Genomic DNA, 24,052 nt, shown 5'->3' with positions numbered 1-24,052 from the left:
ATTAATGTTAACATATCCCATATCCTTGGTAGCAATGGGGATATTGTGTTTGACTTCCAATTTCTACATTTGCTTTATTAGAGAGAAAGAGAACCTCTGGTCTCCTTCAGATATCATAAGACATACATCAAAGATGTCTTTCAGCCATTTGTGTAAAATAACAGTACCAAGAAACAATGTAACTAGTAGTGTTGGGAATCATCAGAAGACATTAATTATTCCTGGTCTTCACATTCTTTTTAGCTGACCATGTAACCTGCTAGATTTTGGAGAAATACCTGTTATCTGAGAAGTAAATATTTTAATCTCCAAGCCTATATTTTACTGCAATATCTAAAAGTTTAGATTACTTTTTGCAAGCAATTATCATTTTGTATATATTCTTGGATTCAAATATAAACTCTATCTATAATGAGATCTGTTCGGTAACTTCTGCATTTCAAATCAGAACTTGTAAAAAATTTTGTGATTCTCTTCTGACTTTTTGCAGTACTCTCACCTGTAAGATGCAATTACTATCACCATTTAAATAAAGAGCAAAACTGAAATACTTTAAGGTTGTTTTTTTTTTTCCCCTAGGATATTTTTATCAATTTCCCTCTGACAGTTTCCTCTTCACAAGGTTATGCATATACTTTCAGCCAAAATATAAAGCTTTTGTCTGACTTTGGTGCTGATGTCCAAAGAGAAAATTTTGGCTGGCAAGGAAGAGGATTTAGATTCCACAGTATTTGCTTGTCTGGAAGATTGCACTAAGGGGAAATAGTCTAGACGTACAAACTCTTCTTGCCAGGTCTAATCTTCCTTCCCAGGCTCTATGTGTGGCCTCTTTACTACTTTCCATTTTTGAGTCTTTAATCTTTCTCTCAAGTCAAGTGACTATGCATTATGCGATGTCCTTCTCAGACCTTGTCTGAGTGTGTCACTTAAAAGACTATGGCTTGAGCAACACACACTGTTAAGAGTTTCTTCCCTTTCTAGATGAAATAGGCAAATTTATATAACTTCTTCATCTCCTTCAAGAGTAAATATATTGCAGAAGAAACCTCCCAGCATAAATCATAATTGAATCGTTCCAGTTTAGCTGCTGGAGCCCTGGGTGGTCCTGTGGTTTTCAGGTCAAGATATTAGCACATCCTCAGTGTGATAAGAGATGTATAAACAGCTACACCCACTCTGTCCAGGGGTGATTCACTGTATAGAGGGGAGGGTACTTTTTCGCAGTTGTCCTCTTGCGGGGATGTACAACAGAAACACAAACTTAATCACCACTGGGAGTTCCATGGAAGAGAGACATCTGAATAAGTGTGTCCCTAGCTGCCCCTGCCTATATTCCTTTAAACATTGAGCCCTACTCTTTACTGGGCCACTCTCTGTCTCTTGGGGATATTGGTTGTAGGGGATTTTTGCTTCTGAAGACCTTCTCTAGGAAAGCTCCTTTTGTCTCCAATTATCAGATGTTTGGCATAAAACCAAAATGAGTATGATTCTTCTGCTAATTAGAAGGTGCTCAGATGTTACTAGTGCTGTTTGTTCCAGTTCTTGATGATCAATGAATGAAAATGATAACAAAAACATAGTAGAGATGTGACAGGGATAATTCCCTTGATGAAGACTTGACAGATATGTAAAGAACATAAAAACATGAAATTTAAAATAATTAAGCTCTTTAACTAAACAAACAATCAATCAAATTGCTCTTTTATTCTTTCACCCATAGTAATTTTAAAACAACAGCTGATTTGGACTGTTGAATGACTAATAATATACATAGAGGAGTGTTTCAGCTAAACTAATGCTCATAATAGTACAACTGGTAGGCAACAAATTTTAAAGATAAAGAAATCCTCAATAAAAAGCACAATTTTACTGGGACTACCAACAGTTTTCAATCTGATAATGCTAAATCTTTAACACCTTCTATCTCTTGCTTTTTTTGTCTGTTCTACAGCACAGAGTAATTATACTATACAGTGTAGAATAGCTAAGGCCAGAGCTCATTGCGAAGTACATAACCTGCAATTTATGGTTTGTCTGTTATCTGTCATATGAACCCTAATATATACTTTTAAGCATAGACAAATAGAGGAGAGGAAAATCTGAGGAACACTCTTTCATGACAGCATTCTTTGTGTTTCAAGGGTAAAAATACTGATAGAAGGCAAGTAATTGGATTAATAACCTTTATTAACTCTGAACTTTTTGGCAAGTATTGGGAAAAAAGCAGTAGCTAGTTTTGGCAAAAAAATCTTATAGTCTGTTTTGACTATGAGCTATTGCTTCTGTTCTCTGCAGTTCCTTTCCTCCTAAAGAAAAGATATGACTGTAAAGAATCTGCCTAGAAGCCAAAGTCTTTAGAATTAAGTCTTCTGTTCTGTACTTTAATAAGGAAAGCGTAGATTTTGATCTCTTATCAAAAGCCTCATCCTATTGTGAAGAAAATGCTCATGCACACAAGTTGCATAGGAATCTGGCTCTGTTTCAGTGAACTCTTTCCTGCTTAAACTTATGCAAAATTAAGGATCTGGTTACTGATTCTAAAACAAATATTCCTTTTTTTCTGTTTGAAAATTTTTCTTTATTACATTTTACACTTGACATGTTTGTACGAATGAGTACTAAAAGAAAACACAATATCACAACTTCTGTGATCACAGAGAGTATAAAAGGTTAAGAATAAAAATACTATTGAAAGCAGGAAGAGTACACTGGCTTGGAGAGACACCTCACCAACCACATAGTGCTCAGAACCTTATCAGTGGAAAACTAGAAAAACGTTATGTGTACTTCCATATTTAGCATGAAAATGAGAGCGTCACTTTTCATATTGTGTGAATGGTATGGAAAAAAGTATGATTTGTTTAAGTGTGAAGGACAACTACTATCACTTAATGTTCACAGCAGAAAATATTTGTGACTGCATGATCAGAAAAGGAAGTAGCAATAATAATCCTGTTAAGTGGTAAGATATTAAGTTTACCTGAATACTGTGCGATCAGAATTTGGATTTCAACTATGCCACAGAGAGAATGCCTACAAGACAAAATATATATATGCTCTTCTTAGCTATTTCTGGTTACTAGATTCTGATGATTCCTGTGACATCAGGTTTTAAAAAGGATACATTGATATCCATCTAGAACTGATGAGTAGAACATATACTTCTCAAGAGGAGGAGCCAGTCTTGTGGCTATGACAGAGTGCTACAGCCCTGGGGGAGTTCTCCAAATCCAGAGGCTGAAGGAAGTTAGATGATCAGCCAGGGATGTGCAAGTTCAGAAACAGGAATAAAGTATGTCTTGCTTTGGAGTCAAATCTGCTGAAAATATTAAAAATGATATTTAAAAAGCTGTAACTCCTCTCTCATGTGTACCATCCATTCTTGAGGTATTTGTAAATTGTAAGTATTCAGTTGCTCTGAATTCTCTTTTTTTTTTAGTGGTGGAAAATTTTGTGGCTTTTGTCTGGAAAATATCTTTCTTTTTTCTTATGCCAGTTTCAGATTTTGTTGCCACTTGGTAGAACAATTGCAGATAAGCCCTAAAACAGTGACTAAACATAAGAAGAAATCCTACTTCCTTTAAAGGAACAGAGGAGAAAAAAGATTAATCTCTCCCACCCTTACACCAGGGAACTTTTCAGACACCTTTGATTTTGGGAAACAAAAATACTTCTTTGTGCAGTTTGATTAGCAAAACGCAGCTCACAACCAAACAGAAATCAAATCCAAAACCAAACAAAAAAGCCCAGATAGTGGTAAAAACATGACTGTGCTGCAGCAGTAAACCTTTTTAAATGAACTCTCACTGGCAATTCTAATGCAGTGAATTCATCTCTTAATGCTGGCTATGCTTTCAGGACTAAGTAGAGTAAGCAAGGACTGTAGCCTGCAGGGGCTGCTGTCATGCAAGAATAATTATACCAGGATGGAACAAACAATCAAATTCTAAGGACAGATGTTTGGTTTTGTTTTATGTTGAGGGCTAAGTTTATGTTACGCATTAACAGAAACAGTATCTTTTTGTGGAAGTCATGGGATAGTTTCCAGAACTGAATAAGAACTGAGGCTTATACTTATCAACATGTTGGGATCTCCTATCTGAGAGGATGTCCTGTTTACATTTTGTGCTCTAGCTAAGTAATTATGCTGCAGGAGTGCTCCAGAAATGAGGTGAAATATAAGAGGAGAAGATGGCTTGAAATGGATTTTCACACAAGATTGAAAAATGACACTTGCATGACCCCTGTCATCAAACCATTTGGGATTAGTCCTACAAAGGTATATATTTAACAAGAATAGGCACACAGAAGGGAGAGGCCTTGGTATTCATAGTTGGTTTGTTTTTTTTTTTCATGATTTAAAATCTTTTTCATCTTTAAAAAAAAAAAAAAGAAAAAAAAAGTAGGGTGTGGCTGATAATGTGGCTAGCAGCCAGTCTTATTTTATGAAATGACCAGTGTAGGTAACCGAACACTGGTGAATGTAATACTAGCATAAAGCCACATCAAGGCATAATGTAGCTAATAAAACAAGGGGGCAGATTTCATTTACATCAGCTGTTTGTGACATAAAGACTTTTTAAAACAGAATGGTAACATATTACACAGGGTTTACATTACACAATATGAAAGGGAGTAGAAAATCTTACTGTTTTAAGGTTGGAATTAATTTTTGTATGGAGGTGGCAATTATTTTTTTGGTGGATGGCAGAAACAGCTTATAATCAAAAGAGGGAACCAAAGTGGTAAATTTAGAGATTTGTTTGAAGTGATTCTAGTGTTAGTATAAATCTAAAGTGTGGCTTTTACAAAGCAAATGCTGTAGTATCTTATGTTTTCTGTTGCTGAGGTATTAATCAAGAGTTTTATAACAAGGTATGGTTGAGGCTCTATGACGTCTCTTGAAGTTCACAAACCTTCATTCTCTTGTTAAATTGCTTTCTAACCAGTAGGAAAACTGGCACACAAATCCAAGGAAGGCTAGAAAGAAACCATGTTGATTTAACACACATTGTTCATTTAAATATTTGTCTGTATTACCAGAATATGTAGGAATTGTTCCTGTGTTCACATCATAAGTCCAGTCAAATTGCTAGCATTTTAGATAATACTTAACATAGAGAAAAGGTTTCCTTTTTCCCCCACTTCCCAAACTAAAATTTCAATTTTGAGCATAAGCAAAACATAGCAGGCTAATGGGAAAATTACCTAAAAAATTATAATAGTAAATATGGTATGTAATGCTTCTGCACACCCACAGCTTAACTGCTGTCAAGATTTGGTAGACTTCCAGGAAAAGGAAAAAATTAAGGCATGGTTTGATAAAGTGTTAATTTTTCAAATGTTTGTGGGGATCTTTTCAACCCTGTTCAAGGGATACTGATGGGCACACTTCTGTTCTCACTGTGACCTTCTGAAGCTAACTAAAAGTAACAAATTTTCATCCCACCATCCGGGACTAGCCCCCTCTCTTTCTACATAGATAGAAACAAATCTCATAAGAATTTTTATGTTACGCATGTTATCCAGGGCCAAATCCTGCCATTTTTATTCATCTGGGTTTCCACTTACCCTGATGTTTCTCACATTCACTGTGATAGTATGCTATAAGCCCTTGTGTATAATTGCATGTAAAATAAAGACCACTGATGTGCAACTGTTTGAGCCCTGAATAGTCAAAAAAATTTTTCCTTGGAACTAGGCCTAAGGAAAAGGTAAGGGATCTGCTTAAAATAATAGGATCATTGTATCTATTATATACTGAGCCTTATTAATTTGACATTCAAATTATATCTAATGAAAAAATTCAGAAATTTAGAACTGAGTTTTTTGTGGTGCCCATCATCCCTGCTTCTGAGAAAATAATAGTTCAGTGTATTTAATTTGAGGTCTTTCAGAGACATCTCTGAAATATTGGAACTGGTGATACAATATAGTGCACTACAGAGCTCTCAAAGCACTTGATTCTGTATTTACATCTCTGAACAAGCTCACTTTGACTCATAGCTCCTTAATTAGAGGCATAGTTGCATTCTTTTCTGTAGGGCATTTATTTACCCTCACAATACAAGCACACATTTGGTAACTAATACTAGCAATTAGCCTCATCTGCTATGTAAATGAGTGTGATCGCAATTAAATACTTTAGAAAGCCCAAAGGGATAGCATGCAATCATTACAAAGTAAGTAGGAGCACTTGGTAAAGGGACTTCAGAAGCATTACCAGAAGTGCCTTTTTCCCAGTGGTGACTAAGGTCCTTTCATTGTTAGTTACTTCTTGGCTGTTTAGGACCTGGTTCAAAAAGTATTTTTTTTTTTTCATTGAGAAACGTGAAAACCACGGAGCAAAGAATGACATGTCTGATAAAGAAAAGAAAAATTATCTCCAGGGTGTTCACAGGATTTTGTGTTGAACATCTGAGCGCCGCAAAACAGGATATCAGAAACAACACTGGGAAGTTCCTGGATTGGGTTCATTGTCAACGATCTGTTGAAATGAATGGCTATGACAGTTTTACATCAACTAAATATTTGTGTCACTGAATATGTCTACATTATTTTCTGTCTTCCACAAGAGCTGTCACTAGCATACTTTCAGGCAGCCTGTCTGGGTGGTTTTTGGTGGTATGCTAAACACAGCATAGACATACCAGTACAGCTCAACTCACATAACTTGGGCTTGACGCCTGAACAAACTGCAGAAGTGATCTTGAGGGCATCTTTTTGAAAGCATATAGATGCAGATTAATCTCAGTGGTGTAAATATAACTCAAATTTCTCATTTTAATGTTCTATCTACATAATTTTGCACCTGAGTTAATACATTTCCAGTACCAAATCTTTTTTATGAAAAGCAACTATTTATAATATCTTCCATTATTAATTGAACAAACCACTGAATCTAAGTTGCCTGAAATTTCTTAAAGAAATGAAAGAACTGGTTTCCATTTATTATTTGGAAAAGCCAGAAGAGATCTTAGCAAGCCTGGCTACAGCAGAAAATCATACAAATATCTCATTTCCCTGGCACAAATACAGCTTCCTTTAGTAAAGGGCATTATTGTGTCACTTATTCTTGCCTTAAGAAGCTTTTAAGGGTGCTTCGAAATATTTACTCTTACTCAGATGGACACTACAGCAAGGGACTTCCACAACGTCTAACTTTACCTCTGCACAACGTAATGCAACTCACGGTAATTTCATTTAGAGTCTACCAGAAGAAAATACAAAAGGAAAGCCTTAAGCATAAACAACTCCTCCAAAGTCCCACAAACTGTGCAGGCTACCAAAGTAATGCCTCCCATTTATTTCCATGGAAACTACAAGGAATTGTTCCTTATTACCCTCAAAACATCCTACATTCTACATAAGAAATTTTTGCTGATTTATAGCTTTTAAGGTGAACACATGGATTAAAGATAGACTTTCAAGAATTAATGAGACACTATTTTATGAACCTCTGCATTTGTGGGGATGGAGTGTAGAATGTAGTTATGCAGCAACATCTTTTTTAAGAATTGACTTTTTGTAGGACTCAGAATTCAAAACTAATTAAACAAAGGTTTGGGTTCATCTTGTTGCTCAGATGAGTAGCATTAGCAACTGTTTTGTACTGCAGAGATTTTTGAATTTAAGATCTTCCTCTATTTAATCTTATGCTAATTGTTGACACAACACATGCTTGGAATTAAACCTTTTTCCCCCCCCCCAAAAAAAGTTTGAACAATAGTGATGAAACAAAATTCAGTGTTATTGGGTTGGGACTGTGGAATATTATTTGAAGGAATTGGAATCTAAGCCACAACATAGACCACCAGTTTTAGAAAAGGATTGGAGCAGAAACATCAACCATAAGCCTTGTGATGTCTGTTCTGTGTGAACTTGTATTCACCTTAGCCCTGCAGAGCACAAACTTTTTCCAGCCAGCTGCAATACTCAGCCTGTTTGTAACCTCCTTCTAAGTGGAATTGTTTCAGTCTTTCCCCTGCTGAAAGCAAAACATAAACATGAGATACATTAAAATGGAAACAGGATCCTGATCCTTTCTGTTTCTCAGTTTTATTTAGCAGAGACCTTTAACCCTCATTAAGATACTTTGGAAAGTTTGGGACTTTTTTTTTTTTTTTTTTTGCATAGCTCACTGTGGGAATATTTAGGTTTGTTATTTTGTTGTTCTCTTTTAAAATATCTAAATGCCTTTGGGTAGTTGCATGAAAAGTTAAAAAATAATTTACAAAATTTTATTTAAAAAAATAAGAGGGTATAGAGTAAATTTCATGAAATATGCACAGACTTTCATAGTGATTGCATAGAAATAGAGTAAACATAGCCTCCCAGATTTTGCTCAAGAGAGCTGGCAAAGAACTCCAAATCTTTGTCCAGGGCAAAACATAGAATACCATATGCAGAAAAAGTTTTCACTTACATTAAAAATAAGTCATGCTTCCTCTGATTTAAATGTGCATATGAGGAGTTATACTGAAATATATGTGACTTGCGCTCCTGGAAAAAAATGAAAAATGCCACTTATGTTCAAAGACCAAGGGTTTCCATAGCGTTGCTTGTATTGGTGCTCTTCTGTTTTTGTACATAAGAATCAGCAAAAGAATACATGTTAGTGACTGATTTGCAGAAAGTGCATTTCTGATTCCATTTATTATATGAACTCATCATTTCTCTTTGACTTGAATGGAATACCTTCTCAAGGGGTTAAAATCTCTCCATGATATTTCTTCTTCTTATAAAATATCTTGAAAATTTGTTTCTGTGTTTGCCAGTCACTGGAATTTTGAATTATCACTCTATAATCCTGCTAAAAATCTCATTTTGAAGAAAGCCTTTTTAGTCCATGTTTTCTGAACAGTAATTGTATTCAAATTATCTCTCTAAAGTTTTCATTTTTTTTTCCAGTTATTTTCCTTTGTCCTTTATCCTGTCCCTTTATAATGAAGAAGTGAACAAAAGTAGTAATATAAAAAACATTGGTTAAAAAATATGAATTAAAAAAGAATTAAAAACATCTTTGAGCTTTCATTCACATAACAGATAGAGGAATTGTTCTGCATTTCATTCCAGTACAAGTTTTTAGGTGGAGTCATTTATTTTAATCGGAAATGCTTTATTTTTTCTAATTTCTGAAACTGTAAGATAGTTCCCATGGACACGATTTTGTCACATGGAGTTTTGTAATATATATTTGAGGTGATGAAAATCCACTGTCTTTGCTGATTTATTTGAATAGCTATTTTATTATTAGAAATGTGCTTCCCATTTTTCCTACTCATACTTTCAGTATGCATTTATTATCTCTTATATTTCTCCTATATTTGCCTTAAATTAAGGCAAAACATGCTATGTCATATTTTGAGAATCAAACTGTTGATTGGAGCTTTTGGTCTGATTTATTTCTCCATTTCTTTTGTGAAGATAAACTATTAACATGCATTCAGCTATTCTGATGACAGTGAAATTGGCAGTCAGTTTGACACCGTGGGTCTAAATTTTCAGAATTAAACACTTGATGTTAAGTAGCTTCTGAAACTGATGTTCATTGGTCACAGTTTCATTTTTTTCACTAATGAGCTACAGTCTTCCAGATTAAGTACAGATCATCATAGTCCATAAATTTTATATCCATTAATGGTAGCATTTTCACTTTTAATCTCTTATGATATTTGATGGCAAAGATATAATTCTTTGCCAATGATTTTATAGGTTAAATCTATTTCAGAATGGAAAAATCAAAACTCTGCAATATTACACTTTAAAAAAAGTGACCTTGTCAAATTGAAACATTCTTGCTTCAATTAAATCCAAAGTCAGCTGGTCCCAAAGGAAATGCTGAGGTGTATAATGTTAGCAAGTACAAGAATACTTTCCAAAAGTAGTTAAAAAAAGAACTCTTTCATGCTATGCTGTTTTTTAGAAGAAAAAAAAAAAGGAAAAAGAATACTTTATATTCGTAGCCATTTATAAGGTCATTTTAGAGTGTACTCTTACATAAAACATGAGGTCAGTAAGTAAGGCTAATTAAATTTTAGCAGGAGCAAAAGTCACCAAAAGGTTCTTACTTTCATCCTACCCAGTCTAAAAAAAGTGATGCAGTACACCATTAATAGTCTTGGAATTTCTAATTATTTCAACATGAATAGCAGTACTAGTACTGTCAATTCAATTTAGTATTCTCCTGAGGATCCTTGGAAAAAAAAATGCATGATCACTTTTATTATTTTGTAATTTTAAGAATAAACCAAAAACATGCAAACAATTCAAACATAGAGTAGTTTGAAAGACAGTACCTCTATTAGTCTTTGCTGTTTTCTATGGAAGTTTTACATTAGAAAATTTAGTTCAACTCACTGAAAGTAATTTCAGAGGAATATATCTTCTTCAATTAAGTTTTATTGGAAAGAAGCCAGCATTTTTCATTTTTTATTATTATATCTGAAGCACTATTTTTCAACATTTTAATCCATTTTATTGGACTTATTATTGGACTACTTTTGTATTATTGAGGAAAAAAATACTGTAATAAAATGTTTTAATGTTCCTGAACTAGATCTTACTTTCCATATGAATTTTAAAGTTCGGGAATTTTGACTTAAAAAAAATCCTGGTATTCCCTTTGAATTTGACAGGTTTTTTTCCCCACCAGCATAATTCAGTATTGCACTACACTTTATAGGAACATCTAAAATTTAAAAAAAAAAAAAAAAAAAAAAGTACCTTCTAGGCTTACTGATGGTACAGCACATATAAAACTTGTGAAATACTCTCTCATTCTATTAAATTAAAGGGTGCATCGGTACTTCTAAAGTCTAACTAGGCTAAAAAAATTGAGCCTTTAGTCAATAAGCCAACTGTGCTTCTGAACAAATAGCATTCTGCTCATTATATGAACATATCATTTCCTTACTTAGAATAGTGTGTAATTTAGAATTTTGTCAATTCCGTTTTTGATATTTGTAGTTACCTGTGGCTTTAAGAGTACAGCAAAGCATTATTTTGACACTCAAGATCTAAAAAACTGATGACTTAGAGGTTATATTGTCACAGAGATACAATGGAATTTTATTAAGTATATTTGAAAAAAAGAAATTATCATTTCTCACAAATGCGGTGTCCAATTAATGCTTATTTGTCTTAGTTTATTAGATTTTGCTTCATGAATTGATACTGAGCTTCAGCATTTTTTCTTGGTAGGTTATAAAAAGAGACCTTATTTCCCTTTTTTGCAAAAGAAAAAAAAAAACAATTGATTTCAATATAGGTTCTTTTCCCCTGCACTACAAATAAGATCATGGAATTGCATATTGGTTTGAATTGGAGAGTTCCCTCTATTCCAATCCCTCTATCATGGGCAGTGACATTTTTCAGTGGATAAAGTTACTTAAAAACCCATCCATCCTGACTTAGAACACACTTCCAGTGATGGAACATCCACAATTTCTCTCAGCAACTTGTTCAGGCCGTCATTCCCAAATCGTGGAACTTTTTTTTCTATATGTCCAATCAAAATCTATTCTCTTTCATTCTAGGATAAGCATAATGATGAATCTCACTAAAGAATTTATTTGTCAGCGTTTGATGCTTATACAAGAATAAGTTTAAAGCACCTTTACTTTATCCACCCTACAAGATCCTATTTAGTTTAGAGAAGGTACATCATTTTGATGCGTTGATATGTAAATAGTTATGGAAGATAGTTTTTTGTGAATTCAGTAAAATTTAAAAAATTGGCAATCAAAATCACATACTGAAAATATTAACACAAATTCTACATCCAAGAAAGATACAATTCAATTTAATTCAGTATGGGAAAAAAGGTGCAATGAAGAATCAGCTATATATACACCCTGGGAAGATCTTTCCTAAAGATGAATTCAATCATTCTTTTTCCAACAGAACATTCACAACCAATCCACCCATGCAAACTTCATAAGGAATAGCAAGATACCTGAAATATCCATATAAAGATAACTGCTTAATTCATTACCCTGAATTGATCTCAAATATCATGTTAAGATTTTTCAGATGGTGGATTTCCACCATAGACACGAAGCATAATTAATCATAATGAAGCATAATTAATTGATATTTTGAATTCCCAGAGAATCTGAGTACAAAGAAAAGAAAGTACATTCATTCTAATGCAACACCTGATCTGATCATTTTCCCTAATATTCTTCAGCTCACCTCTCATCATCCACCCACACTGTGAGATGCCTAGAAATGTTGCCTGATACAGCAGTCCAGCACAGCAAAGAAAAAGGCTGTCACAGAACCATCTGGCCATTTCTTAAAGTGCAACAGAAAACTATCACAATGAGAAAACTGCCTTCTTTCAGTAATCCAATGGACATCATAAACTAGTAATCATTACTGCTTAAAAACAGAGTACAGTTTCTGTTGCTGGAAGTTACCCTTTTAATTTCACAGTAAAGCAACATTAGTTTTTACTATTACTTCCTTATAGTTATTCATCTACTTATGAAAATTTATATGTTGCAAATCTAGGATATTTTCAGTATTCCATACCAAAACAAAGATATGTTACTTATATTTTACTGATATTATTAATTTTCATCTTGAAATAAATTGCTACAGGCTTAAGTGAAATAGATATATTTATCTATAAATCTATATATTTTAAGAACTGCATATTTAATCATATTATATTGTGGAATTACTCTGAAGGTTAATCCAAACATTTATCACTTAACATTTTCTTTTTAACTACAGAATGAGCACTACCAACCTACTATATAAAATATTATCCAGAAAAAGATAATGATAAACAGCCATTTGTTATTTAAGTCAGTCTTTTTTTTTTTCTTTAGTAATCTCATGATCAGGCTATCAGTAGAGCAGAAACATGGGTTCTGCCATATTAATGCAATGGTTATTTGTCCTTCATGGCATCTATTTTTCAAGCATTTCTAGTTGACTGAAATCCTATTGTGTCTCAATTACATATATTTATATGTTATTCCTCTCTGTCCTTTGAGCGGAGACTGGAGTTTAGCATGCAGATGTGAATAATGAGAAAAACTGTTTATTATTTGTTGGTCTTCTAGTGTGTTTGTTATTCAGATTTTCCTTCTGATAAAAATAGTAATTTACCATCAGGAACCAAAAAGGTCATTATTCTATAAAACTACTAATGCCATCAAAAGAGAAAACAGAACTATTTGATCTTCATCTTTTTTAATACGAAAATTGCAACTGCAGTTATTAAAATTGTATTTGAAGTATGCACTTAAGACTGTGACACATGAGTCTTAATGAGCTTTGTGTGTTGTTTGACCAATTTCAGCTAATTTCTCATATGAGAACACCTCAGTCATAAAGAGCATGAAAATATCCTTCTCCGTAGCTGTGGAGAAACCAGGTTACTACACAGGCATATCAAGGATCTGATCTGGTAGAACATTTTCATGATTGCATGTTTTAATGATGACTGGGCAAGTGCTTTGTGACTTGACGCAGCTTCTGGCAAAGAAAATGAATGCCAAAATTGCCAGGGTATCAAAAGGAAACATTTTTAATTTAAATATGCATGCTGAGATGCAGCTGTGCCAATACATGCTTATTTATCAAATCTAGCCAGGAGGTAAATGTGTAGCTAATTAAATCATAGTAGTCTTGGCAAAGTTATGATTCTAAAGGCCTGGGTTGTCATAAGCTTAACTGAGATTATTTTGGTGGATCTAGAAGCAATTTAAAAATAAAATAACCCTAGGCAATATTGACAAACTTGGACACTTTGATAACCTGGTAGTCTGCTTTCAAAGAGATCAGGAAAAGTTCTCTAACAGTTGGCATAGCATAGCTCAAGAAAACTGTACCCACACTGGTATTTCCATACACTTCCATGCTTTAGTTTAGGCATGATACTGGAGGTTGCATTGGGATTTGCTACAACAAGAAGAGCTTAAGAAATTATATGAACAGTTGTTTAGTAACCTACAATAGTTAAATTTTAAAGAGGACCCAGACATCTTTCAGCATACTAGAAACTGTTAACAACATTTTTTTCCTCATTAACCAGTACATTTTACAAATACTCCAGTTTCAGGACGTCCACCTTCATGAAAGTAAAGGTACAGTATGTTTTTTTTTTGTTTGTTTGTTTGTTTTGACTCAGTGGGACTTCTGCAAGTTGATGGATGTTGTATTTTTTTTTTGGTTTCTGAAATGAAAGTCCGTGCTCTAGAAATTGAGCTGAGACTGCACTTACCCCTGGGTAGACCTGTGGTTGACTGTCAACTGCTATTCAATTTCAGGGCCAAGTGTTAAACAAGTGAAAATTAGCATTAGAGTACTTTATTATTCTTGTAATTTACTCAAGAATACAAGAATCTTTATTATGCTAAGTATGCAGTAAAAGCACAGTATTGAAAATTAGAACTTGTAATATGCTTATTCCACTTATATGTCTTAAAACCAGGCACGTGGCTCCATCTAGTTTTGGAGGGTGTATAAATATTCCTAGGTAAGCAGCATCACCAACCTTAAGCTTTAAAATATTTATCACATTCTGCCTTGTCAAAGCACTGACTCTAAATTAGTGAAATTTAAAAAGAATTGCATAAAAATGAGGTTATATAATTATAATTATGTTATAATTATTTTAGTATTTCAGTCTTAGAGCATATATTTTCTAAAAAAAATTTAGTTTACAATCATGGGGGTAAGAAATACCATTAAAAATAAATAAAAGGAAATTTAATTTAGATTTTATTTGGACACTAACACAATCATTTTAGAAACAGAAGGTGTAAGAAACGTGTAAAATCTTTCAAGACTCACAGTAAACTCAAGAGAGTTGGAAAGGCAGTGGGGAAAACATCCAACTTGAGTGAGATTTTTTTTTATCCCTTCATTTGGGATCTTATCTTTCCCCTTCTTCCATGGAGAATTATTAGTGGTATTATTAGTAGATTGATGACTGAAGCTTTTATCCCCCATGAGTAGGTTTTAGAGAATTATCCACACCAGACTGTACTTAGATAAATACTTAGATAAACTCAGTGCACAGGAATTTAACAGAGTGAAAGAAAGGAAGAAGGAAGAAAAGATATTTGAATATAAATAATACAAATAAATAAATTTTTCTGTAGCCTACTATAACCCAAACAAGACTGAACATTTTTTCTTTCAATTTGCCTATGAGGTTTTTTTTAACCTTGTTAAAAAAAAACAAAAACAAAAACACCCTTACAGCATAGTATGTGTACTCAGAAAATGCAGATATACAGTAAATTATTCTGAATAAAACAGTTGATTAACCAGAAGAAAAAAAAAAAAAAAAAAAAAAAAAAAACTCTGTGCACCAATATCATTCCTTCCTGGTCCCAGACTCCCAGCTTGTTTATTTAGTGTCACCCATAGTCTGTCATGACTGACCTAAAACTATCAGAAACAGCCGCAATTGCAGCCAAGCATAAACAAAAATCTGAACTGAAGGTGCAAGGGGACTGCCAGTCTAGAGATAAGATCTATTTCTATAATAGCCCTTGATTATGATGACCAAAGGAAAAAGGAAACAACAGCAAATATACAGACATACTTCTGTTTGTTTATAGATGAAGAGAGAGAAGCGTATCATTCACAAAGAGGAAAACATATAGGGAATAGAGTTTCATTACATGTCAGCGTTTCTCAACAGTTTATAAAACATGATTTTGTGAAAGTAGAGGTTTGCTTGTGGTCTTCTCTGTTTGCTTAATGACATTTTGTAAAGTGCTAAAAATCACATGGAGATAACAGAGAAAGAGAATCTGCCAGATGGTTATCTGTTTGTAGAGTGTTTTTCACTCTTCCTTCCACCTACAACACAGAAGCTTTAGTTTTACACTGAAAACAGATTTGCATTAAGGAATACCACATATGAATACAAGTCCAATATATTATGCTTCAGGTGTGTGAAAGATATATAAGTTGCTGTTGACACAGGAAAGAAGGGCACTTATACATGACAAAATTTGACCTGTTATTCGAGTTGAGAGTTACATCAGACTTTTTGGTCTTTATGATGTAATTTAGTGACAATTTTTAGTTTTCCTTTCCATCAGATTGCTTGAACTTATTGGGAGGAATCGCTTGCACTCCTCTGCCTAGCCATGCCAATGGGTTGGTCAGCCTGTCGTTTTAAAGGTAAGTTTTCTATCTTTAGTTGTAGGAGTTACAAAATTTTTCTCATTGTTTACATCAATGTAGTCTTCAAAGTTTGAAATGTGGTTATTAGCACGTGTTCGCACTTATTAAAAAAGTTGTACATCTAGTTAAAGGAGGAAAGAAAGGTACTAAATGACTATACTAGTTTTTTATTTTTGAAATGTTTAATTTATAAGTAAACAACTGCTCTGTGAAATTTTCTGAATATATTTCTTTCACAAACACGTTTGATTTGACTAACACCTTAAACACTCCTGAAGATGTACCTCCTTGGCTTTTTTTTTTAAATGGTAAACTTAACCTTAAAAATGTGGTTCAAGCAGCACAGGTGATTGAGTAGCATCACATGGCAATTCTCACAGACTCAGAAAGAGCCTCTCAGAAGAGACTCTACTCATTATAGACAACCTCTCATATATTAGTAAGCAATTTAAATGCTGATTTTGAGCTAATAACCACAAATAAAAATTGTTAAATATCAGTTTGCTCTGTCACCACATCCTAGAATTATAGAACCACCAATGTTAGACAAGATCTCCAAGACTACACAGTCTGACTGTCCACCTACCACCAACATTTACCCGCTAAACCATATCTCTTAGTACAATACCTAAACATTTCTTGAATATGGATGGTGTCCCAACCACCTCCCTTGGGTAACTTGTTCCAGTGCCTAACTACCCTTCTGGAGAAAAAAAATGTTTGCTATTATCCAACTTGAATCTCCTCTGGTGTAAATTGAGGCTATTCCCTCTATTGCTTGTCCTGTTGCTAGTTATGTGGAAAAAGAGGCCAACACCCACTTAACCACAACATCCTTTTACGTAGTTATAGATAGCAATACAGTGGGCCTCCTTCAGTCTAAACAATCCCAGTTTTGTTAGCAGCTCCTCATAAGTATTGTGCTCTAGGCCTCTTCACCAGCTTCACTGCCCTTCTCTGAACACAGTCCAGGGCCTTGATGTTTTTCTTCTAGTGAGAGGCCCCAGACTGAACATAGCTCTTCAGGTGCAGCCTCACCCTCTGAATGCAGAGGGACAATCACTTCTTTGCTACCACTGGCAGCATCCATTCTAAGATGAGCCAGGATGCCACTGGCCTTCTTGGCCACCCATGCACACTGCTGGCTCATGTTCAGCAGAGACAGGTCCGTTCACCCCCACATCCATTTCTTCCACACAGTCTTTCAGCCACTCTGCCCAAGCCTATAGTTTGGCTGGGGTTGTTGTAGCTAAAGTGCATGACCTAGCACTCGGTCTTGTTGAACTTCATCTCACTGGCCTCATTTCAACTATCCAGCCTGTTCTGAACCCTCTGTAGAACCTTCCTACCCCCTTGCAGATTGACATTTCCTACTAACTTGGTGTCATCTGCAAAGTTACAGAGTGTATACTCAAACTCCTTGTCCAGGTCATCAATAAGGATACTGAACAGGACAGGCCCAAATATTGACCCCTGAGGAACACCACTCATGACCAGTTGCCAGCTGGATTTAACTTAATTCACCACCATTCTCTGGGTCTGGCCATCCAGCCAGTACTTTAACCAGCAAAGAGTGTAGTTGCCCAAGTCATAGGCTGCCAGCTTCTCTTGGAGAGTACGGTGGGAGAGAGTGTCAAAGGTTTCTCTGAAGTCCAGGTAAACTGCACCAACAGCTTTCCCTTCATCCACTAGGCAGGTCACTCGATCATAGATAATCAGGCTGGTTGAGCAGGACCAGCCTTTCATAAACCCATGCTTGCTTGCTTGATCCTCCAGTTGTCCTTCACATGCTGTGTGATGTCACTTAAAGTGATCTGCTTCATAATCTCTCCTGGCCCAAAGGTCAGCCTAATGTTCCTGTAGTTCCCTGGGTTGTCCTTATGACCCTTCTTGTAGATGGGAGTCATACCAGCAAACCTCCAATTCTCTGGGACCTCTCTGGTTGGCCAGGAACACTGATAGACTGTGGAAAGTTGCTTTGCAATTAATTCCACCAGGTCCATCAGCACCCTTGGATGGATCCCATCCAGCCTTATGGACATGTTACTGTCCAGGTAGAGTAGTAGGTCTCTGTTTCCACCTGAAATATGAGGGTTTTATTCTGCTCCTCATTTCAGACTTGCACGTCAAGGGGTAGAGTACTCCAAGGACAATTGATCTGACTTTTAAAGATAGATGTAAAGAAGGTATTGAGAGCCTTTTTCTCATCCTCAGTGGTCATTTTCTCCACTGGATGCAGTAAAGGATGGAGATTCTCATTAGCCTTTCTCTTACTGCTCATGTATTTGTAAGAAGTTTTTTGTTCTGTTTTATCCCAGTGGCCAAATTGAGTTCAACCTGGACTTGTGCCTTCCTAATTTTCTCCCTGCATATCCTAGCAACTTCTTTGTACACTGAGTTGCCTGACCCTTCTTCAAGAGCAGGAGAAATAGAATCTTCCTCGAGCCTCAGGAAAAGTTCACTGTTCATTGATGCTGGTCTCCTCCCCAGCTTATCTTATGGCACAAGAAGACAGCCTGCTTCTGTGCATTTAAGACTTCCTTGTTGAGGACTGACCAGACTCTTTACTCTTCAAGACTAACTCTCAAGGGAACGTCAGAACAGAAAATCATTCCTACCTGATCCTTCTGCTTGACTACAAAGAACTGCAGTGCTGTTGTGTGCTTTGATTATGAGAAAAGTAGAAAGATTAAGCATATTCTTAAAATAGATGTTCTTCTGGTTTAAAAACAAACAAACAATAAAACCTTTACATGGAAATAAAGAAAGTAGTATACCCCATTTGCTTGGGAATTTTTCATTTGTTTGCCAATTACATGTATGTATGAAAGAACATTTTGTCCCTGGCCTTTAAAACAAAATGCATGCAGGTGTGCTGCCCTTTATGGAGAAAAAAAAAAAAAAAAAAAAGATACTGAAAAGACAGTACAAACCACTTAAGGGAACTTCAAAATTCACAATTTATAATTTTTTGCCAGTAAGAACTTCAAGGAAATTTCTCCTAAAATAACAGTGGTGAATGCATGCTCAGAGATAAATTTACATGGAATGAATTTGCAAGGATTTTAAGATCCGTAAGCAGAATATGTAAGGAAAGTGGGCTTTTTGTTGTCGATTTTTTAATATATTTTATTCTATGAGAATATTTGCTTGCTTGGTAAAAAACATACAGCAATTATTTGTTAAATTTCATACACATATAATGAAACATTCTCTATAATAGACACTGTAGACACTGTTCTAGGGGCCTAATTCTTACTACACTATATTTGCTGCCAGGAAAAATGTTTTCTTGAAATTTGTTTTAACAGCCCAGAGATAGATTATTCTTCTTTTGTGAATTAAATGAGTAAGAAAGCTTATTAAATGAGTAAGAATTTATACTGGTGGGGGAAGGTCCCTCTTACAAACTTATCCAGGACTGATATCAATCTCACTAGCTACCTGCAAGCTGACTGCAGAAACATAGTGCTTCTCTCTGAATGAGCTTACCCTGTAACTGGTTGCAATTTAGCCCATACTAGTACATTTCTTGCAGCAAGTTATAAATCTACCTAAATACTTAACAGTGCAGGGGGTAGCTGTAGTCTTGAGTGTCCTGTTGAATGCAAAAAGCTCAACAGGAATTTGGTTGTCAGAGTATTTAAAATGATTACTTTCAGTTTAATATTGTGAGACTGCCTGGAAGAGCACATATAACCTAAGCCTTATTATCTTTCTATTACTAAAAATACAAACTTCATTGTAGACAGGCAAATGCTTTCTGAGCATAAAATCCACTGCTAGGATATTCTATAGGAGGAGATGTGAATATTTGTTATTCCAGCTTCTAACTTTGGCATTTTAGTGTGCTGTCTTCTGAGTACAGACATTTGTGAATCTAAAAAATACTTGAAGTAGAAATTAGACATACAAAGCTCACTGTGCAGATACAAAGTGAAAGCTTTCAACAATGCAAAGCCACTTTTCTATATTGCAATTGAAAGCTGATCATTCTTAAAAGCTTTCCAGAAATGAGGCTGAAGTACCTTAGTCAGTAGCTTGTGAGAAAGTACCAGTAACATTAAAATTGCATTCACATTTCACAATTCTTTTGTCTTTCTGAACAGCCACAAGAGTTTTTACCAAAAATTATCTAGCTGTGGTACAAAATAAGTTATTGTGGGAGTATAATAAAATAATACATTGGAAATTAACTAAACTAACTCTATGCTGTAATTTGAAAAAGAGCCTTACAGTCAATGGTAAGTAACTTGGGATAATAAGCAATTGTTGAACAATTATGTCCTAGTATTTTAACAACTGTATAATAGTGTAATTGCTCAACTTATAAAGTATGATTAGGTGATTAGGTCTGCCAGTCCAGTGCAGTGCAGTACATGTTCTGATGTTGTGTTTTGTTTTTTATTTTTGTTTTTAAATCACTAGCATTTATGTGTTTCAAATTGTGATTTTTCAAATATCACTAAAAAGGCAGAGGCTGATTGATCTGCGTTGATACGTCTCCTTGTTTCTGCTGCTTTCTTAAAATAAAAATCTAGAATACATTATTCATTATTGTACTGGTGAATTTTTTCAAGTAAGCAGCTGTTGGAATTGCCACAAATAATTGCAAATGGTAAGGAAGGAGCTCATACTAGAATTCCCTGTTATCAGTGGTTTATAACTCAGCCTAGAACATTCTTTACATCAAATTTTCAGATTATGAGAAAGCATTTAATTCTAAATTTCAAGATTCTTAGATTGCTTTAGTATATTCAAATACTGTTATAAATCATAAGGAAACCTAATTAGAATGGGATACCTCTTCATACAAATTGTCTCAGAAGCCTAGCACAGTTTGACAGGCAGATTTTTTTAGTTCAGGAAGTTGCCACTACCAGGTCAAAAAGAAACTTCTATGAAGATAAAAATCTAATGCATTTTCTATTGAAGTAATCATTAGAATCCTCATTGACTTCAGCTTCCATGTATAGATTTGCATTCTTACTTGCTACAAGGATTTTTTCCAGATGTAAGCTACTGGGCACTTCCTTAACATCTACTGAACATAAAGTAAATATTACATTAAAACGTTCTTTCTTGGAAAAATAGATACATTTTTTGTAACCCTAGTCTGTCAATAATAGCAAAAATTGGTTATTATGCCACATTGATTGTGATGAAGAAAGATAGACACGAAGTGTTAATTTGTACAGAGAAATTGGAGCTGGACTTTTATGTCTAGTTTGCAGTCAGTATACAGCTAAGAGTTGGAAATATGTTGTCTCTATACATTTTCTCTGTCTCAGATTTTCTTCACTTCCATCTTGAAAGCATATTCATGCTATACATTTTTATCAATGCAAGAGCTATGTGCAGATTCCACGTTTGCACAGCTTCATAAACATGGATGAACTTTCAGTCAATTGAACTTCTGTTAAACAGTGGAAGTGTAGTCCTTGCTGTGGTTAATTGCAAAACTTTGAGTACAACTTTGAGTTTTGAAGACAGGAGCCTGAACATCCTGAAAGTATTCATCCTAATATTCTCCTTGTATTTTAATAGCAGCTGGTAACCAAGCAGATTGTGTCAAATATTATTCTGCTTTCTTTGAGTCTATTACATACGAATAGTAGTGTCCGTAATTTTTATCCTGATTCATGTTTTTTCAAAATCATTTCCTTTTTAATTAATTTCTGGTGTGAGTTACTGCTTGTACTCTGTTTGTTTCACATCTCATTACAAAGAAGTTTTAGTCCTTTACAATTTTAAATTCTTTCACATTCTATATCTACCTTACTTTTTGTTTTTTGACTTTTATTTACTGTGCCTGGGCTGAGTAATTGTTGGTAGCTTTTCAAAATTTGCTTATACTTAATTATGAACACAAGAGATTTTTTTTCCACGCAAAGAAATCACATTTCTTTTAGTCTTGTTATTCACCATGCAATACAAGTACAATTTCTAACAACATGGTTGTATGATTCTTGGTTGTCTGTATTCCACATCATAACATGATGTAGTGCACTAGGAGTTTAACTGTTAATGATCCAGTTCTGGGCAGCTGTCCCAAAGAGGAGAAAAATTACATTCCCCAGGGGGCTTTGCAGTCAGAGAGGAGATAGAACCTCTGGCAAGGTCACCTGATGTGCTCTTCTTTGTCAGGCTCTCCTCCCTTCTGCTCAACCGGATTGCACATCTCACCTCAGCATTATGGTGAGGCCTATCCACCTTTTGGACACTCTCTCTCATTATATTTGATTTATTGGCTTCAATTCTAATTATATTGTATTATGGTGTGTTATCTTGCATATCCAATACTATATTTAGTAAATTTGTTTCTCCTCAGATCGTTGCAGCTGTTTTTAATTATTCTGGGGTTCCCTGTTTCCCTTTTCCAGAGGCATGGAATTTGTGAAATCCTTCCACCCCGCTAGTCACAGAACCGGGCTGAACCAGCCCATAAGCTGTTGACTTCTAACATCATAACTTATGCAGGTTATGCATGATGTTGGACTAAAGAACTGGATAACTTCTCTCTTCTCACACTAAGTGCTCTGCCTTCTGTTCTTGACATTCACATCTTCGGCTTCTTTAATTAGTGACACTAAATTATCTCAGTCACTATTGACTGTCAAGTCTGTATTAATTTAAGTGCAATTAACTCTAAATAAACTGGATCTAAAGTCTCAGATTTAAAGTAACTTTGTAATCTCTTGAGAAGTGATGACATGCCAAGTTCCACCATCATCCAGAATATGCTTCAGTAAAGCTTTTAATCATGTTTGTCTCAAACATGTGACTTAGTGCCTGGCCATGAGCTGATTTCAAACTAGCTTTTTGAGTTGCAGCTTTAAGCTCTGTAGCTTAAAGAGGAAATCCATTTTATTTCTTCAAATTCTACTAAATTTTGATGGCTTAAATGTATGGTAGAACCCTGAAAAAATACTTTCTACAAGTAAATGATACAACACATGGATTTTTACAGATGGCACTACTTAATACATGGAGTTTTCCCAGTCTCCTATTCTATTGTATAAATTTGGTACATGTATTCATCCACATGGACATATGGATACCCATAATTCTTGGGAAAGAAATTTTAACCGAATATTGCTCTTCTAAATATTAGGCAAACAAATAGAGAAAATGGTTTAACGTTAATAAATCAAACCAGATTTAGGTCTTAATGATCACTTAACAACATATTCATCTTCAACACATAAGGACTTTCATTCTGTTTGCTCTATTAGCAATGCTTAACTATTAGCCAATCTTTTGGAAAAATATTCACATTAAAATTCTTCTACTCTCCATAAAAAGAAATAATATTAAAAAGGATATTACTTCATTTATTTCAAGGATGTTTCTTAAGTGAATAATATTTTAAACCTTCATGAATCATAACAAAATGATGAATGACAAAATTTCTGGTTCCAGCCTTTTCTTTTGCATTTGAACCCAATGTTGAGAACAACAGATAAGTTTTGGATGCTTCTCAGTGTAGCAATTAGATCAGTACAATGGGAAGAGGTGTTTCACCAGAGGTACAACAACAGAAGAATTGGCATGATAGAAAGGTGCTATAAAAGAATAAGATTGCTCACCTGTATCAGAAGATTCCAGGTTCACAGATGAAGAGATCCTTCCCTACTGGCAGTCAGCCCTTAAATGGGGTCTAAGAGAGGTGCAGCCAGGCTCCACTCTTTCTGATCACACATGTGAATTGCCTTCACCTGTGCTCCCAGGGCTGACCTGGTCCTTTCCCAGGTGCTCAATCAGTGATTCAGGCTGTGACTCAACAGTTCCCATACACTCAGACAAGCTATTTCCTTGAAAACATTTACCATCAATCTGACACATTTTGGAAAAAAAAACCAAACAAACAACACTGGTTTCCTAGGTCTGC

General features: G+C 34.9%; 1 long non-coding RNA gene across 4 annotated transcripts; it reads right to left on the bottom strand.

Moving 5' to 3' along the window:
- Positions 1-1,725: 1,725 nt before the first annotated feature.
- On the bottom strand, positions 1,726-23,841 carry LOC125694844 (uncharacterized). 4 transcript variants are annotated; one of them, XR_007377729.1, is made up of 5 exons: positions 23,751-23,841; positions 8,426-8,502; positions 7,892-7,987; positions 3,125-3,316; positions 1,726-2,645 (listed from the first exon to the last, which is right to left on the bottom strand). It is a non-coding gene; the product is annotated as an uncharacterized LOC125694844 (long non-coding RNA). The 4 variants fall into 4 exon arrangements; XR_007377730.1 differs by having other exon boundaries at positions 1,726-2,374; XR_007377731.1 differs by lacking the exon at positions 1,726-2,645 and adding an exon at positions 2,669-3,033 and having other exon boundaries at positions 3,163-3,316.
- Positions 23,842-24,052: the final 211 nt, after the last annotated feature.

This window comes from Lagopus muta, chromosome 6, assembly GCF_023343835.1.
Source record: "Lagopus muta isolate bLagMut1 chromosome 6, bLagMut1 primary, whole genome shotgun sequence".
Taxonomy (NCBI): Eukaryota; Metazoa; Chordata; class Aves; order Galliformes; family Phasianidae; genus Lagopus; species Lagopus muta.
This window is presented reverse-complemented; position numbering and strand designations above follow the sequence as displayed.